General features: G+C 51.7%; 1 long non-coding RNA gene across 5 annotated transcripts; it reads right to left on the reverse strand.

Moving 5' to 3' along the window:
• Window positions 1-10,906: 10,906 nt before the first annotated feature.
• On the reverse strand, window positions 10,907-17,762 carry LOC115638745. 5 transcript variants are annotated; one of them, XR_003997520.1, is made up of 4 exons: window positions 17,633-17,762; window positions 17,177-17,319; window positions 11,982-12,760; window positions 10,907-11,731 (listed from the first exon to the last, which is right to left on the reverse strand). It is a non-coding gene; the product is annotated as an uncharacterized LOC115638745 (long non-coding RNA). The 5 variants fall into 5 exon arrangements; XR_003997519.1 differs by having other exon boundaries at window positions 10,907-11,539; window positions 12,431-12,760; window positions 17,177-17,762; XR_003997521.1 differs by having other exon boundaries at window positions 12,431-12,760; window positions 17,177-17,762.
• Between the last annotated feature and the right edge of the window lie 220 nt (window positions 17,763-17,982).

Here is a 17,982-nt window from a genome sequence, read left to right on the forward strand (position 1 = left end):
TATCACGCTCCTGCTTTATCATTCACTTTCAGATGATCTCCAGGTCTGACTTGTCACAAGCAGTGGCTGGAGATGGCTGCAGTAAAGCTGCGTCTCAGGTCAAAGGGGTTTTGCTGCCACTGAGTGGGGCATGAGTCGTGCCTTGGGAGCTGTCTTTTAAAGTGCCTGAGTTGCTGTTCCATCCCCTACTGGGGAATACCCAAGCTAGCTGGGCTAAAGTGAGCTCAGGTGTGTCTGCCCATGCTGCAGTCACACCCCGTGATTGTGGTGCAGACACGCCCCAAGAGGCGTCTGGAGCCCAGGAACACAAAGCTACAAGGGGTTACTGAAACTCTCTTGCCTGTCTTGCCCAACGCTAACCAAGGCCTTGCCCCAGATGAGTGTCAAGCTGCCACTCACTGTAGTGCCCCTCTTCCTGGGACTCTCAGTGACTCTCAGCCAGCCAGTAAAACAGAAGGTTTATTGGACAACAGGAACACAGGTTACAGCAGAGCTTGCAGGCACAGTCAGGACCCCTCAATCGAGTTCTTCTGGAGTTTCAGGGTGCTTGGATCCCAGCTTAGGATACCCTGAATTCCCCAGCCCCAGCCCCAAACCGAAACTGACTTAACTCCCCTACAGCCGGCCCCTTCCTTTGTCCACCTTCCCGGGCAAAGGTGTTGACCTTTCCCCTCCCTTACCTAGCTCAGGTTACAGGCTCTGGCATCGTCCATCCCCTAAAGTCCTCCCCTGCTCTCCCACTCCCCACACAGACAGTCCCTACTCCATCACATCTCTCCCCCCTTCGAGACTGAACTGAGCGGGGTCACTCTGCCCAGTGACCTGGGGAAGTTCAGGGCCCCCTCTCCGGGACAACGCGTCCGCTGTCAGGTTGGCACTTCCCTTCACATGGACCACGTCCATGTCATAGTCCTGCAGGAGCAGACTCCACCTCAGGAGCTTGGCGTTGGCTCCTTTCATCTGGTGCAGCCAGGTCAGGGGAGAGTGGTCGGTGTACACGGTGAAGTGTCGCCCAAAGAGATATGGCTCCAGTTTCTTAAGGGCCCACACCATGGCCAGACATTCCTTCTCGATGGCCGCGTAGTTCTGTTCCTGGGTACTGCAGCCTGAATGCTTTGCAGGGATGGTGCTTGGAGGTGCGCATCCGTGGTGCCTGGCGGAAGCCATTGGAAGCATGGTGCATGATGACCTAAGGCGCAGCTTGTGTTCCTCTGCTCCCCATGGCCCTGAGCAGGCTGGAGCTCCACAGTATCCTGCTGCCAGAGCCTGAGGTCCATCCACTGCTCCTCAGCTGCCAGCGTGGCCATCACAGCAAGGCTGCCATAACCTGTCACTCACGGTGCCGTGGGGGATGTGGAAGCAATGGCTGGGTCCCAGGGGAGGGAAGGGGTTGGTGGCAATCACCTTGTGTGGATGAAAAGGGCTGAGGGCCAAATGCTGCCCTTGGGCTCAAGTTTGTATGGCTCCTGTGGGAGCTTTGGCCCAGATCCTCAAAGACATTTGGGCACCCAACTTCCCTGGAAATCAGTGGGAGTTATTAGCCCCAGTACCTTTGAGGAGCTGGGCCTTTGTGGGTCTGGTCAACAACCTGGGAGCTTCTGAAGCTGGGTCCATGTCCAGGGCCTCACTCACACCAGACGTTCACAGCCAGAGAATGTGCTTGGGGAAAGCAAAGGAAGGGGGGTGTAAGAATGCTTCTGGGCCTAGAGCCACCACCTGGAGCTGTCCAGACCAACATTTCCCTGACACAAGGAGATTCCCTGGAACCCTGACCGGGCTGCTCAATGGCCCCTGTGTCCTGTCACTAAAGCTGATAACCCGGCTCCAAACGCCTGGCATTAGTGAATCACATGCAGTCAAGGCAAAGTACAATATAGCCTCTGTGATCCCACAGCTAAAAGGCATCCCAGGGAGATGACCTCGGTGGCCTTTGCTCCAGCGATCTCAGGAAACTGGCCATGTTTCATTTTTGTGCCTTAGCCTGCGAATGTGAATCTCTGCTTCTGGACATGCCGAAAACAAGCTCCAGCTGGAGCGTCGGCGGGCTGCAGGGCCACGTCCTTGGCTGGGGGAAGTCAGTGGAGTAACACCAATTCATGCCAGCTAAAGATCAGGCCCACACCTTCCCGAACACACACTCTGTCGCTGATGGCTTTCACAGGCAAGACAAGAAGGGGAATTTCCCAATGGTGGAGGAGCTGGTCAGGTGAAAAGAGGCTCTCTTGGGGGGGGGTGCCCCCATGTGATTTGGGAAGGCCAAACAGGAACAATGCCAAGAAACAATGGAAAGGCTGCATCACGAGCTAGCCCCAGAGAGCAGCTGGGGAAGAGATGAAGCAGAGCAGAAACAGGAGGAGAGGAGCAGCTTTGGCAACTTCTCTGATCATCAGTTGCCTGCCATTGTCCAGTCTGAACACTGGAGGAGTCCTTGCTTTGTAGTAGTGTCCCTTGTCCTAAGACTGCCTAATATCTACCATTATATAATTTTCCAGCCACTGTTGGAAGAGCTTTAGCACCGTTGTGATTGGCAGCAGGACTTTGAAATTTGCTAGGAGGTGATGTGTGGTGTCAGGGAGGCGCTGCTGTTGGCTCTGTAATGATCCGTTTGGATCTGGCTGAGTTACAAGCTGTCCGAACCCACCAGTCGCTCTGCGTGTTACGCTCAGCACAGCTTGCTGCTAAAATTGCCTGACAGGCCGTCTGCACCGAGCTCAGCGCTATTCCCTGCGGCATTCGGAAGTGGCTGCGCAGGAAAATCCCTGGATGAGACGCAGACCAAAAGGGTGAAATTCTCTGGCCTTTGTTAGATGATCAAAATGGTGCCTTCTGGACCTGACATCTATTGATCCTCCTGGTCCTGCACCCCCATCAAAACACCTTTTGGCCTGTGGGAGGGAGCCTGAAGACGACGACTTCAGGTCTCCCCTGTTTAATCTCTCCTCACCTCTCCGTTCACTCCAGTTTTCTGAGTCTCTGCCAGTGTTACAAACCCTTTTTGCATCCTAGTTCTCCCAGGGCTGAAGATAAGTTGATGCCTCAGCCACCTCTAGTGGAAAAGGACAAGGATGGGTGCGGGGAGGAGGGTGCATTTGGGGCCCATGCCTGAGAGCCATGCACAGTGAGCAGTTTATATTAATCCTCGGCAGCTGTCTAGTTTATTTCAGCTGAGGTTCTACAAAGGCAGCTCACTTGTCACCCCCGTCTTTAACGTTGGGGAAACTGATGCACAGGAAGGAGACGTGAGGAGCCCCATTCTCACAGCAAGTGACAGGTTCCCTGCTCTAGCCACTACCTCCCAGTGCTGGGAATGGAACCCGGGAGTCCTGTCCGCCAGTTTCCCTGTCTCCCTCGCTCTCCTCTATTTGTCCCCCGCACCCTTGTTTATTTTTACTCTTCATCAGACTCTAATCCCCTGTCAGGGTTAATTCTCATTCTGCCCTCGCCTCGAGAGAAGCTCATTCTGAGAGCAAAGGACTCAAAGGTGGGGCGGGGGTGGATATTGTGAATCCTTCAAGAGGCTTACCCGGCACAGGTGCAGGAGTTCTGTGTTTAGAAGGGGGTTGGTTTTTTGCTCCTGATAAATGGAAATGAATTTACCTGGAGACAAGGAAAGAGGCGTCAGTCATAGATTGTAAGGCCAAATGAGAGGCAGTGTTGCCTAAGGGCTAGTGCACTGGCTTGAGACTGATTCTAGTCCTGGCTCTGCCAACGGCATACGGGGTGACCTTTTGGCAATTAAGTGATCTTTATTAGCAGATAAGTATGCCCAGTAGTCTGTGATGGGATGTTAGATGAGGTGGGATCTGAGTTACTACAGAGAATTCTTTCCTGGGTGCTGGCTGGTGAGTCTTGCCCACATGCTCAGGGTTTAATTGATCACCATATTTGGGGTCGGGAAGGAATTTTCCTCCAGGGCAGATTGGCAGAGGCCCTGGAGGTTTTTTGCCTTCCTCTGCAGCATGGGGCACGGGTCACTTGCTGGAGGATTCTCTGCACCTTGAGGTCTTTAAACCACAATTTGAGGACTTCAGTAACTCAGACATAGGTTAGAGGTTTGTTACAGGAGTGGGTGGGTGAGATTCTGTGGCCTGCATTGTGCAGGAAGTCAGACTAGATCATAATGGTCCCTTCTGACCTTAAGTCTATGAATCTATGAAAACCCTCTCTGTACCTCCGTTTCCCCATCTGTAAAATGAGGATGGCACTCTTCTGTGAAGGGCTTTGAGATCTCTGAGTGAAAAGTGCTGGGGATTTCTAGTCTGACCTCCTACACGGGAATGTCACCCAGTTAGCCCTGCCTTGAGCCCAATAACTTGTGTTTGGCCAAAGCATCTCTCCCAGTGTCGGGGACTTGAAGAGAGCAGGACATGGAGAATCTTGGGCGTTTGTTCCTGTGGTTCCTCCCCTCACAGAGACAAACATGGGCCTGATTTCTAATCTGAATGCATCTGACTTCAGGATCCAGCTGTTGCCGGCAGATAACTGCCTGAAGCCAAGCAACAGCGGGGGGGGTCCGTCGCCTGGTATGCCGCGCCAATAAACACACCAGGGTGGAGAAGCAAACCAAGTTTATTTGAGATCTCAAAGCGGTGCAGGGAGATTGACTCAGATCAAGCACACCTAAAACAAGCAGTCTGTTCCTTTATATCCATGAGAACTTTTCTCACTGACTAGCAATCCCCCGTTTCCCCTCCCTCCTCCTCCTTCCTCCCCCTGTAGCAATTACGTAAGCGCAGGTGCATTAAGTAATCTTGGCCGCGGCAGCTCGTTAGTAAGTTTTCCTTCTGCAAGTTATCTTGTCCTTCTGCTAAAGGTGCACAGGCCTCATTATTTCTGCTTTAGACCAGTTAGAACTGTTGCAACTGATAACGGCTGTTACACCTGGCCTTTTAGGTCGATTAAAGTTCAAACATGGAGGGACTCTTGTCTGCTGAGGCCTAAAACCAGGAAGGCTCCATACTCTTGTGGCCTTCCACCCTCCCGAGTTACGTAGGGTTATGCTTAGTGACACCAACAACTCCCTCCTTTGAGAATACTGAACAAACTTTTGGCTGAGTGTTCTCACATTTAAAGGATAACATGTGATTAAGCTCTAGGGAGCTGGAGTGCTTTACAGCAAGCAAGCAAGAGAAGAGTAATGATACACAACACCACACCAGTGAGCAGGAGGTGAACAATACCTTCCCCTAGTTCTCCCAGGTTGAGTAACCAGCCCCAGAGGGAATCAGAAAGAGTAGGTTTCCTTTCCTGGGCCTTCCACTGTTCAAAAGCCTGTTTGGCTGACAGGATGTGCTTGTTAATATCCTGTGCGCTTTCTGGGACATAAGTACAGCATTCATCCCCTATAAGGGCGCACACCCAGCCCTGGGAAGCCACACTTCCACCCAGGAAGTGTCCAAGTATGTCTCCATGATCACAGATCAGATGGTATTCCTGATGCGTCTGTAAGGGCAGTGGGCCAAGTCTGGTACTCAAGATCACTCCGAATGGCCATCAGCTGGTCATTTAGGAAATCGCGAATTCCTAAACATACTAGATCCCACTGCAATGCCTTCCCAGCCTCAGTTATATTTAATACCATCTTTTCTTGGTGTAGTACTATAATACACCTGTTATTTAACTATTCTCAGGTACTGTCAAAAGGCATTTCCATTAATAGCATACATTATTAGTCACTGGAATGGTTTCAATACGGGTAAAATTTCTAGTAGCAGAACAAACTCTTTGGGTACTTGTTATTTAAAATCCAATTAGAGAGAGATATATATGCTGAAGGATTTATCCAAAACACAGGGCACAGCCTGTAGAATAAACCCCAAAATCCAATTAATACCACATTCCCAAACATGGGTCCCACAAATGTCCTCCCACCAGTGTATAATTTGTTTCTTCACCAGGGTCAGTTCTTAATGTCCTTTCTAGTCAGGAATTCCTGGACTTTGCCAATTTCTGAGTGTTCCTTCTTCTTTCCCGAAACAGTCGTGGTGCAGCATCCTTGTACTTTTTCCCTACTGTCCAGAAGGCACAGTGGAGCTAGAAGGTGAAATAGGCTAATCATCAGTAGGAGAATTCTCCCGATGTGGAGGGGTCTTTTTGCAGTGAGAATCTTGGGTCCAAGCAGTCAGTCTTTGGCACTTCACAGTGGTGTTGGTAGGTAGCAGGACTTAATAAGGGCCTTTCCAGCATGGAGCCAAGGCAGTCTTTTGTCAGTGGACCTTTACATCAATCCCGTCTCCTGGTTCCAAGGAGTGGCAGGGCTGCTAGGGTCTTTGGGTAGCCCTTCTTTACCTGTGAGAAAAGAAACTTAACACATTTCATTAGTGCCTGGCAATGTTTTTCAGATCTCATAGCTGTGTGGGCAAATTCAAGCCCTCCTTTTCCTAGTTGTTAGCCAAGTCTTAACTGTGAGCAGTGTCCTTGAATGGAGTCAGTGTCTTATCTATAGCCTGAGCTTGCTAGCTAATTTTTTTTTTTCCCCGTTAACTCATTCTGTGCTTTGTTCTTCTTCCTTTCTTGTCTTCTTTTAACCTGCAAAGGAAACTTCCACTTTTTACTTATACACCTTTTTCCCAACAATGAAGACATAAACATTGTCATTATACAGTAATTAGTCTTATTATTTAATATATGCCACACACACCCTTTTACTAAAATAACCTTATTACAGAGCTTTGGAGCAACAAGCCAGGACAAGCACACCCACTTTGAGGAGTTAACTCAATACAACCTCTAGTCCAATAGCCTTCCACCATCCCAGCCCTCTGGCTAGAAATCTGAGGTAGCCAGAAAGATCCCATGTACAATATGGGGAGTGGGTTAACTTTTCATGTCTTTGCTTTCAAAGACTGTTGGTATGCAAATTTTAACAACAATTTTTGCAATTAACAGTTTGGCCAATGAAATTTCTTTTTCTTGAGGAAATGCATTAGACTTTAGTATATCACATTCTCCTGATTTATCCAAACAGTTTGTATACCAAGTTGAACAAAACAAATATCTGCATTTTAATTTAACCTTTTTGTTTGATTTTAAACTAGACTATTTTATAAAAATATTAAACACAAAAATTCCGGCCACAAGACAAACACCACAAGACAGAACATAGAACACAAAACATGATTTCTATTGTACCAGTAAATGCATGGTACGTTGAATGCTGTTCAGCTGGCATCAGTTTTCTCTGATTATCTGAAAGACAAAAAAGAGAGGTCTACCCATCCCTTCTGGGCAGACAATCATCGCTTGAAATATACAAATACTCTTGTTGGCTTCAGGCAAAACAGAGGAATTACCCCATAGTTTCTTGTATTTGTTTCATAGGCAGCCCAGGTTTTCAATTACATAACACTGTATACATTCTTCAGCTAATTCAACTAAATTGTTCACAGCCAAACCAAATGATTGCAATCCAATAACTTCTTTGCCTGAATTTATTTACAAACATTTCACAGACACCAAAAACTTTTTTTCTTTAGCATTTTTACAAAGTTCAACTGCTGTTTTCTCCAGCAACTACAGAGTTAACTTCTCACTCTCCCTTAAATCACTTGCTTGTCTCCCAACAGCCACTTTTATCAACTTCAATCACCATTCCAAGTAAGTCCTGAGTATTTGAAATCTCCATGCTTACACTTACTGACTCCTTCCTTCCACTACACCCTTAAAGTTTTCCAACCTGCTTTCCAATCTCTCTCTCTCTCTCTCTGTTGCCTGCCTGCCTGGGCCTGATCCTGCTTTTCTTGCTGAACTGTCCCTTCCATGGGCACCAACTTGTTCCACTACCAGTTTAGTTAGGAGGGTGGGCTTCTCAACTAGCCCCCACCCCTCCTGGTCTCTTCCCTTAAACATTCTTACTCACAAGACTACCCGTCCTCCTTCATGAGGCTTGCCACCTGGACAAAAACACATGGCCCATTGGGCAAAGGCCATTTACTTAACATATAATTTAAAGGACTATTCTTAGAGGGTTTACCCAGAGACTCATTCATCTGTTAGACACTTAAACAGAAAAGAGAATTACACAGAGAGCAGAGGGAATTACAGTCTAAGCCAGACTTTCCCACTTCTATACACTGACCGCTACAGGGGACGGGACAGAAGGATCTCCATTCAACCTCAGAACTTTCTCGCACACATGGCTTCCACTCCGAGGATTTACGAACAAGAGGTTCAGTTCTGTCCACACTCCTAACGCCCAAATGACCAGAGCAAAAAAACAACAGTAACCGGTTAAACAGAACAGAACCAGAACCAGATAGCGTTTTCTTATCCTATTAGGACTCACTTTTACTCATGCAGTTCTCAACATATAACACCAACAGTACCAAGCAAAGCAAACACAAAATAACAAGGGTAAAACAAATAGATGGTGTAAATTCTGCAGGGCTCCCCCCTTCTTAATTGCTCACCAAACTGTGACAAATTTCTGTTACCAATCTATCCCTCGTGTCAGGTGATCAGGCTGACACTACAGGATCGTTGGGGGAAGATAAAGAAAACACACCATATAACTGAATTTTAAAGCTTCATTAATAAAATAATAAAACAACAACGGAGAGTGTTGGGAACGCTCCCTCATCACTCAGGAAAACATTAATGCCCCAAGCCCCTTTCATACCCACACACGTACGTCCAGACTGGCCACTTCTGTGTATAATGTTCAGAGAAGGGGGGAGAGGTGGACTGGAGATTATCCTGTATACAGCTTGTCCAGAATTTCTAACATGCTTCCGCTCTTTGGAGGGCTGTTCTCTTGCACCCTGGAATCTTCTGCAGCGTCTCTTTCAGAGATTCCAATCCAGGTCAGCTGCCTGCGGCTTCTTCAGTGTCACCAAGCCACACCGGCTCCGGGGTCACAAAGGCACACTGTTGGATCTTACTGGACAGTTAAGCTTTGCAAATGTAATCTTAGTTCTGTAACTTGTATTGCCTTTGGTTTGCCTCTGTCTATATTTTTTCCTTCACAGCCAGCTGAGGCCGAAAGCAGTTTTTCTTTGTACTTAGCATAGTCTGCTTTGATTCTGGACCTTGAACGCAGAGCAATCCCCCCCTTCCATCCCTGGGCCAAGATGATTTTTAAATTAACCCGTTCCTTTCCTCAATAGACAAATTTGCTCACCCTGTGTCAGGGCTTTTTGGTGATTAAATGCTCCTCTTAGATGTATGATCTTATCTAGATTGAAGTACCTTCTAGTGGGCATTGTTTAGATGGATTTTCACGCGTGTAAATATTCCAATTCTCTAAATACCTGCAGGTTGTTGAACCATAATGTACGTACATGTAATATGCTGGGGTACCCTAGGGGGTGAGGTGGAATGTTTAGACTGCCCCCCACCCATTTTCCACTTACACACACAGGGAGGGTGCCCTGTCCGCGCTAGCGGCTCATAAACTAAGGATTTTTCCCTACAGGGTACTCACACAGGAGAGGCTAACGAGGATGGCCACGACCCTCCTACACCTCCCTTCAGCAAAGAGCGTCGGCTAGTCTCTGGGAGACGGCGCCGCTTACTCTGATTGCATCCAGTGAGATGATCAGACTGTCAGTAGCCCACACGGAAAGGAAAGGGGGAGGGAAGATGGGTACACACACTCCTAGACCCAGGCAGTTTCCTCACCGGACGATGCCAGGCCAAGTCAGCCCACCATGGGTCGGACCTCCTAAAGATCCACTAGTTACTGGGCTTGCGTTAGAGTAGTCCTGGTCACGAGCTTTTGCTTCACAGGGTACTCTGGGCGTCTTCCGGTAACAGTCACTCACACTGGCCCCCAGTACCATTCTGCATCTGATCTTGCTTTTTAGCTACAACAGGGAGAGAGTGCACTAGGACATAGGGTCTCCCTTTTCTAGACAGGTCCCTCCTTTGTCCCTGCACTATCCCTAACCTGCTTTTGGATCCTTGCACTCTGCCAGACAGAGGGAGGAACTGGAGCTACCGTGGGGTATTTTTACAAGAGCTCTCCATACAAACAGCTTCAGAAGCTACCCATTTGCTGACAAAACAGGAGTAATTGGAGGATCGTGTTATAATTAAGTGATCCTTCCGGTGGCCACCTTTCTGGTCCTCTAGTTGATATTGAGGCCAGTCTACTATACAGAACTTTTTAGTTTGCTTTTAGTTAGTGGATCTGATCCAAGCACTTCCCAATTCGCTAGAATGCATTCTAAGGGTGTACACCGTGCCCTGCCTGTACTCTGTCCCTGCCCCATATCCTAGGGTGACACTGGGCGTCCCCAGGTCATAACAGGCAAAAATCCAGACCACTGGACTGTTCCTACCTTATCCAAGGGACCGGTTCCTCACCGTCGCCCTCAACTGCTTCTCCGCTACTCGAGCGCGTTGCACCGTTGTGCCCTCTGGGGTCAGTCGAACTGCGTCTCCGCCGAGGCCCCCGGTGAAGTCACCGGTGCGCGCTGGGCGTCGGTCGTCGCCGCAATCCATCGACCACCAGAAGGGATCCAGGCAAGGCTAATTTTAGCCTCAATGCCCCACGTTGGGCGCCAAGAACTGTTACCGGCAGATAACTGCCTGAGGCCAAGCAACAGCGGGGGGGTCCGTCGCCTGGTGTGCCGCGCCAATAAACACACCAGGGTGGAGAAGCAAACCAAGTTTATTTGAGATCTCAAAGCGGTGCAGGGAGATTGACTCAGATCAAGCACACCTAAAACAAGCAGTCTGTTCCTTTATATCCATGAGAACTTTTCTCACTGACTAGCAATCCCCCGTTTCCCCTCCCTCCTCCTCCTTCCTCCCCCTGTAGCAATTACATAAGCGCAGGTGCATTAAGTAATCTTGGCCGCGGCAGCTCGTTAGTAAGTTTTCCTTCTGCAAGTTAACTTGTCCTTCTGCTAAAGGTGCACAGGCCTCATTATTTCTGCTTTAGACCAGTTAGAACTGTTGCAACTGATAACGGCTGTTACACCTGGCCTTTTAGGTCGATTAAAGTTCAAACATGGAGGGACTCTTGTCTGCTGAGGCCTGGGCCAGGCTTTTCAAAGAGGAGGCCCTAAGTGATGCCACAGGAGCTGCCGGCTCACCCAAAATCCTGGCCCCAAAGGTGGGCGCTGAGCCCCCTCAGTCCTTGGGCTCCAAAGGAAGAGCTGACACGTCTAAGTGCCGTTATTTGCAGTTATTGGGCATCTCTGACTTAATGTCACTTCCCTTCCCGTAGACAATGATTCTTCCCCCCCCCCGACTTTTTTTGGACCATTTTAAGCCACGGGCGTCCGGACTCCTGGGTTCTGTTCCTGGCTCCGCTACTGACTCGTGAGGTGACTTCATGTAAGTCACATCCCCTCTCTGGGCTCAGGTGGCCCCATGTCGAATGGGGCCATCACTATGACCCAGCCCTGGGGCTGATTCATTCTTGTTGGTGCGACGCTCTGAGAGCCGTGGAAGGATGGTGCTGGAGAAGGGCCAAGGGCCATCGTCATTCCCCGAACCCCATCAGCACAGGTGCTGTTTTACACCTTCGAGCTCCTTCCCTCCTGTGGGACGGGGCTGTGTCCTCGTTCCAGGGCAGGCGAGGGATCCCAGCCTGCAGAGAGACTAGACTCAGAAGCCCCTCCAGCCTGGTGTGTCATACTCACCACTTGCTCACACCCTTTGCTGGTGCAAAGCTCTCCTCCTCTGAGGGCTCTGCCTTCTGCTCTCCTGGCAGCTAACCTCCGGGCCTGAGCAGGAACGTGTCTGGGAGGTGCCAGCTGGGGTGTCGGCAAGGGCTGTGCCACTGGGGAACAATATGGGAGAGGGAGACGGGACCTAGCTATTCCCGCTCCCCACCGACCCTGCTTGGTACAGTTTGCAGCAGTAAGGGGGTGCAAGGCCTTGTAGCACTGTGGCTGGAGAAGGGGCAGAACCTGCTCTGACTAGCATGGCCTTACCCTCCACTCTGAGTCATGGCTCTGCCAGGAGGGGGTGCGCTCTGCCAGCCAAGTAAGAGGGAACCAGAGGCCGGTTCTCAGCCTGTCATCACCCACCAGCCTGTGATAGGAATTCCCAGCCTCCCATCTGGCTTGGGTGGGGGAGAGCACACTGAGGTGCCTGTGAGGTGCACCGCGCTGAGGTGCCTCTGCCGTGCTCCAAAGTTGGCCTCTGTGCCCTAGGTGGAAGGGAACAAATGTGACGGAACCAGCTCACTCCACGGGCCCAATCCTGTACGGTGCTGCTCACAGCAGGGAGCAGAAGGTGCTTAGGCCCTTAAGACTGTGGCCAAGCTGAGTAACACCACCCGTCCCCCACCACCGACATGCACCCCCTCTAGGGTGGAGCGTGCCTGCCAGGAGGCAGCCCGTGGACAACACACTGCAAAATCTGAGCCTTGGCTCAACTGCTACCCTGATGCGATGCATCATGGGATCTTTAATAACCACACAGCTCACGGAATGTCTCTGTTTCGTGACGTCCCAGCCAGCCCAATGCAACTCACCTTCCCAAGGGGATGTTGTGAGACTACATTAACATGCTTACCAAGCACTTTTCGCTGAGAGACTCCAAGGACAGGTGACACCTTGTCTGTATTGATCCAGTGTTCCTCTGCTGTTTGTTGAGGGTGTTTCCCCAGGCCAGGAGATCCCAGTCTATTGTCAAAGTCTGGCTGGCTCCATGCTCCGTCTAGGTGTGCCGGTTTCCAGACTGGGTTTGCCAGGCCAGTTAATCCTCTCTGGGTCAGCTGGGGCTACGGGTCCCGTCTGCTGTGACACATCTGCCTCGCTTAGACTGGCTGTGTAGCGCCCTGCATCACCCTTATTGTCACCACCTTAACGGGGAGGAGGCAGGGGTGAAAGTAACTTACAGGACTTACTGGTACTGCCAGAGTCCTGAGGGGAGCATGGCCTTACCTGGAAGAGGTGGAGCCTCTCAAGATTTAAAGGCCCTGGGGCACCGGCTGTGACTGGGAGTTCCAGGGCTTTTATATCACCCTGGGGCTCCCAGCTGCAGAGGTAGCTGGGAGCCCCTGGGGCCCAGGGGCAAATTAATGGGCCCGGGACTCCCACCGCCGTGGAGCTCCGGGCCCTTTAAATCCCCACCGCCCCGAGCCTTGCTGGGCTGGGGCCAGGATTTAAAGGGCCTGGAGCTCCTGCCGCTGCAGGGAGCTCTGAGCCCTTTAAATCCCGGCCTCAGCCCGGCCGCTGGAGCCACGGGCAGGATTCAAAGGGCTCTGGGCTGCCTGCAGCTGCGGGAGCTCTGAGCCCTTTAAATCCAGCCCCAGCCCCCGGAGCCGCGAGCAGGATTCAAAGGGCTCTGGGCTCCCCGCAGCCACAGGGAGCCCAGAGACCTTTAAATCCCTGCCGCGGAAGCCGGTACGGTCCAGCACGGTATACTGGCTCTTGCCGGTACGTTGTGCCGGACCGGCCCGGCTTACTTTCATCTCTGGGAAGAGGAGCTCTTCGGCCTAGTCTGAGCGGTCATTTGACCCCAACTGGTCCTGGGGCTGGGTCTGGGCACGATCTGTGGCCCCCCCACAGCTAGTAATGGGGGCAGCTGGCAGGGAGTCAGCCGGGGGATGGAAGGGGCCTGTGAGCAGACTGACCTGCATTTTATACCCAGACTGAATTAGTCACTCGAGGTAAATCAGACTCAGACTTATAAATGAGGTTGAGGCTCTGAGTGAACAGAGAGGGGTATAGACACGTCACTGAGCTGGGACCAGCAGGTGTGTGGGGTTTGCAAGCCTGGGCCAGCCCTAGAGAAGGAAGACGGTAACCAGTTCTGCAGGCCTGTAGCTCTCCTTTCCTCTGGGAGCATCAAAGCCCTTTGCAAGCACTGAGCAGCATCTGGGAGGCTGGTTAATTCCCAAGTGGATGCCACCCAGGAGGGAGGGAGGTTGTTTCTGGGGCTTCCACTAGGGAGGGCTATGCTGGGAAAGGGGGTTTGGGGCACTGCCCCACCTCCTGACATGATGCCCTCCCTGACAGCTCCCTCAGCAGGCCAGCAGTGGGGAGGTGGATCAAATTAGGTCAGGATTCAGACTGAGGAGCAGTCAGAATGGGGCTAGTGGGGGTGGTGGGTGAAGAGCCAGGAAGACAGAAGGGGGCTTGGTGGGCTGGCCCAGCAGGATGAGTGGGGACTAGAGGTGGATGAAATTTCTTTGATGAAAAACAGAGTTTCAGGAACAAAAAACATTTTGAAAAAATAGAGCAGCCACCATCCCATTCAATGGGAGATTATAAGAAACACACTTTCATGCTTCAGAGCCTTAATTGGCTGCAGTGGTCAGGAAGTAATGTCCCCTGTGGGCAAATTATTCCATATATGTCCACTGAGGGGTTTCTTGCATCTTGCACTGAAGCAGCTGGTACTGGCCACTTGCCAGTGTGTGCTGCTAGGACTTGTGGGGCTATATCCCCGGGCAATAGACTGAGCTGCTCTGTGACTCTTTCCTAGTGAACTGAGGGAGAACTTGGTCTTTTGGGCACATGGGGAATTGTGGGAAGGTGCTTGGAGGACTATCACACTCAGGTGGTTTACCCTGCATCCTCACTGCACGTTGGGGTGGGGTTACCAGCCCTTGTGAAAGCAGCACCCACACGTTGGCCTAGCCCCTCCACCGGGCCAGATAGCCTGGGTTGAAAGCACCACTCCACTCAGGTCAGAGGGATTCGTGTGTGGATGGGAGCTGGGTTAAGGGCAAAGCCTTGCAGTGAAGATGCACCCTTCTGAGGGTGTGGTTAGAGCAGAGGCTCACATACCTTGGCTGCACTGTGATCCTCCAGGCTGGAGGCTGTGATTTTAGCCACTGGCGGCAGCGTAGCTCTGCCTTCTGAGGCTTGTGAATGATTTTTGCACTTGACCCACCCTGTGTGCTCCTCATACCTGCAGACCCTGCACCCCAGTCCCCTCCTCCCCTGTGCAATGCCCACTGGGTAACGGGGTCTGCCAGCGCTCAGGATGTGGCTGCTGGGTGTGAACAAGGCTGCCGCTGGAAGTGCTGGAAAGGGTGATTTTCAGAAAGGTCTGGACTCTGATGCCCATTCTGGTTGTCGTGACAGCTGGAGCACTCTAAATATCCAACCCCTGTGAAGGGGGCACCTCGGGTTTTATAATGGGACATAGAAATGCTACGAATCTGCACATTCAGGGCCTGGTTCTCAGTTCTTCCCTCACTGCATGTAAGGCAGGGATGGAAGGGTGGGGGAAAGGCAAAGGTGACCTTACATCACCTTTGCACTCCCTGTATTCTAGGACCTGTTTAGCTTCTGGTGTAATTAGAGCAGCCCTCAAGCTGCTCTAACTTATGCTCTACTTCCTATAGGCCACAGGGAGCTGAGAACAGCCACAGTGCAGAGCGCTCTAGCCACGCCCCTGATATGCCCCTATGCTGGGGACTGGAGGCAGGGCTGTTTAGAGCCCTGGGACCAAAATCCACTCACGTTACGGCTCCTTTGCACTGCCAGATTGGCATCCAGGGGCCTTGGCATAACTGAGAATCTGGCTATGAATATTTTAAACACCTGCACTTCCTGGTGTCAACATTTGAACCAGATGCCTGAGGCTTATTAAGTGCAGTGACTTTTTAAAATGGTTTAGACACATTGGGTTGTAGTAAGAGCTGGTCTGCAGGGGGAAGCTGCAGCAGTTAAACTACAGGGGTGAATGTAAACTGATTTAGACTGGGGCAAAATGCTGTGGGGAGACCCCTATTTCAGTTTGAGTGGCTTATATCATTCTTCTTCTTACATATTATTGCCATTATTATTACAAACACAGAGCAAAGGGACAGTCCCTGCCCCCAAGGAGCTTGCGATCTAAATATGAGTCAAGAGACAACCGCAGGCATGGAGTACGAGGACAATATTGCTTAGCACGATAGGCTGTGGTCTCCGCAGCGCTGTCAAGTTTTCTGTCCTGGGCTCTTATACAGCTTTTCATCAGCTGCGCTCAAAGCGCTTTACAAACAAGGTCAGTCTCATGATCCCCATTTTACAGATGGGGAAACTGAGGCACAGAGAAGGGCAATGACTTGCGCAAGGTCACCCAGCAGCAGAGCCAGGAATAGAACATAGGTCTCCTGCATCCCAGTCTCTGTCCACTAGGCTGCAGGGCCTCCCCACTAAGCTGTCGTGAAACCGAAGTAAGAGCGTCCATACAGGGATCTTTATTGATTTCACTACAGCGATTATAAAACCCATTGAAGCTAAACTGGTGCAACTTTCTGGTGTAGCCACGCCTGAAGGATCCTAGACACACGCCCATGCGATGCGAGGCTATTCGATCGGCCCCAACGCCGCGTGCGCGTGCCCTTAGTTTACTGCTCTGTAACTTTTACAAATGAGGCTTCCTCTTTGGGAGCTTTATGTTGTTCCTGGCTCTGAAAACAGCCGTCTGCGCGGAGAGTGAGAGGACCCAACATCCCTGCTAAAATAATGGGACCGGTGCCATCCAGGTTGCGCCCACGTGGATCATGCTAAGATCACTGGGGCTGTGGCACAGCAGAGCCTCTCTGGAGCATGCAAATTAAAACGCCAAAATAGGTTGACACGTATAGTACAACTGGATCACTCCTGCATGAGTGGCGAAGGCTGGGTAGGGCGCTAGTCTAGGAGGTGGGAGATCAGGGGTCAAATTGCTGCTCTGTCACGGATTCTTTGCATGGCCCTTGGACACGTCACGTCATCTCCCTGCGTCTCGGCTCCCCCCATCGGTTCAAGGGGGATCATTGCCCTGCCTGGCATATGTGAAAGACTGGGAGGTGCTCCGATATTGGGGTAACGCAGGGGCCAGTTTAGCACCAGAGGTAGAACCTGTTATTGATTGGGCGTTATGAGATAGGGTACCGGACCAGGAGAGCTGTTGTCGGTGTTATGGTAGCGCTTCGAGGCCCGGTTGTGCAGGGTGCCATACATCCAGGTAGTAAGAGACAGTACCTGTCCCCAAGAGCTCACCCCCGAAATAGACATGACATACAGGGGAGGCAGAGAAGTGACTGGTCCAGGGTTGCACAGCAGAACCAGGAAGAGAACCCAGACTCCTGTCTACATTGCCACCTGGATTCTAGCTCTGGCTCTGACACGCACCCAGGTGCCTCAGTTTCCCATTCTGTAAAGTGCTTTGAGATCCACCGATGAAAAACTCTGGGAAGTTGCTGAGAGTTGTCGTTTTATTCCTGGTTCAGCAGGGACCCGTGGCACAGGGGATACACTCGGCGTGCTCGGAATGGGACAGGTCACCTCACCTGAACCCTCCCGGCTCACCACGTGGCTGGAGTGGCCTCTTCTTGCTAATCCGAGATCCGAGGAGTTTTTAATGCCGCTTGAGGGAAACTGCAGCCTCTGTCACCCATGTTCCTGTACATGAAGCCCCAACCTCGTACGCAGCCTGCAAATAAGGAAGTGGGGAGAGTGTCACTACAGAGAGCGCAGGAAGTGTGAATACCTCGCCGCCCCATTTTGCACAGCTTCCAGAGTACCCGGGCGGGGCGGGGGATCCAAGCACAAAGCATGCACCTAGCCTACAGGGAGTTCGCTGCCGCAAATGAAGCAAGCTGGGGCTTGCGAAGGGTGGGGTGAATAGTTCATCCAATTAAGCACGGAAATAGCAGCCATGCAAACCGGGGGGGGGATTGCTGCAGTTTATGAATTATGCATCCGACATGCACGCAGCAATGAAGCATGCACCCCGCTGCACACACCGCAGCATGGGGGCAGCTGGGGTGTCGTTGCAGCAGCCCGGGGAGCGCGCAGCCCCCTTCCCTGTGCACCAGGCTCCCGCTCCTCCTTCCCCGGGGGCTTTGCAGCGAGCAGGACTCGGGAGGAGGCGTCACTTCCAGTGCGGGCTGCGCTGCTGTCACATCCGCCGCTGGCCGCTCGGAGCGAGGGGAGGAGACGCTGGCTGCACCGGCCCAGGAGCCTGGAGCGTCCGGGAGCAGCGCGGCGCGCCGGGCCCAGCCCGGAGGGGCCCCCGGGGGGGATGCGGGAGGCCGCGCTCGGCTCAAGCTGCTCAGCGGGCCCGGGACCGGCTCGGACCCCGGATGCTCCCCGC

Source organism: Gopherus evgoodei, chromosome 22, assembly GCF_007399415.2.
Source record: "Gopherus evgoodei ecotype Sinaloan lineage chromosome 22, rGopEvg1_v1.p, whole genome shotgun sequence".
Taxonomy (NCBI): Eukaryota; Metazoa; Chordata; order Testudines; family Testudinidae; genus Gopherus; species Gopherus evgoodei.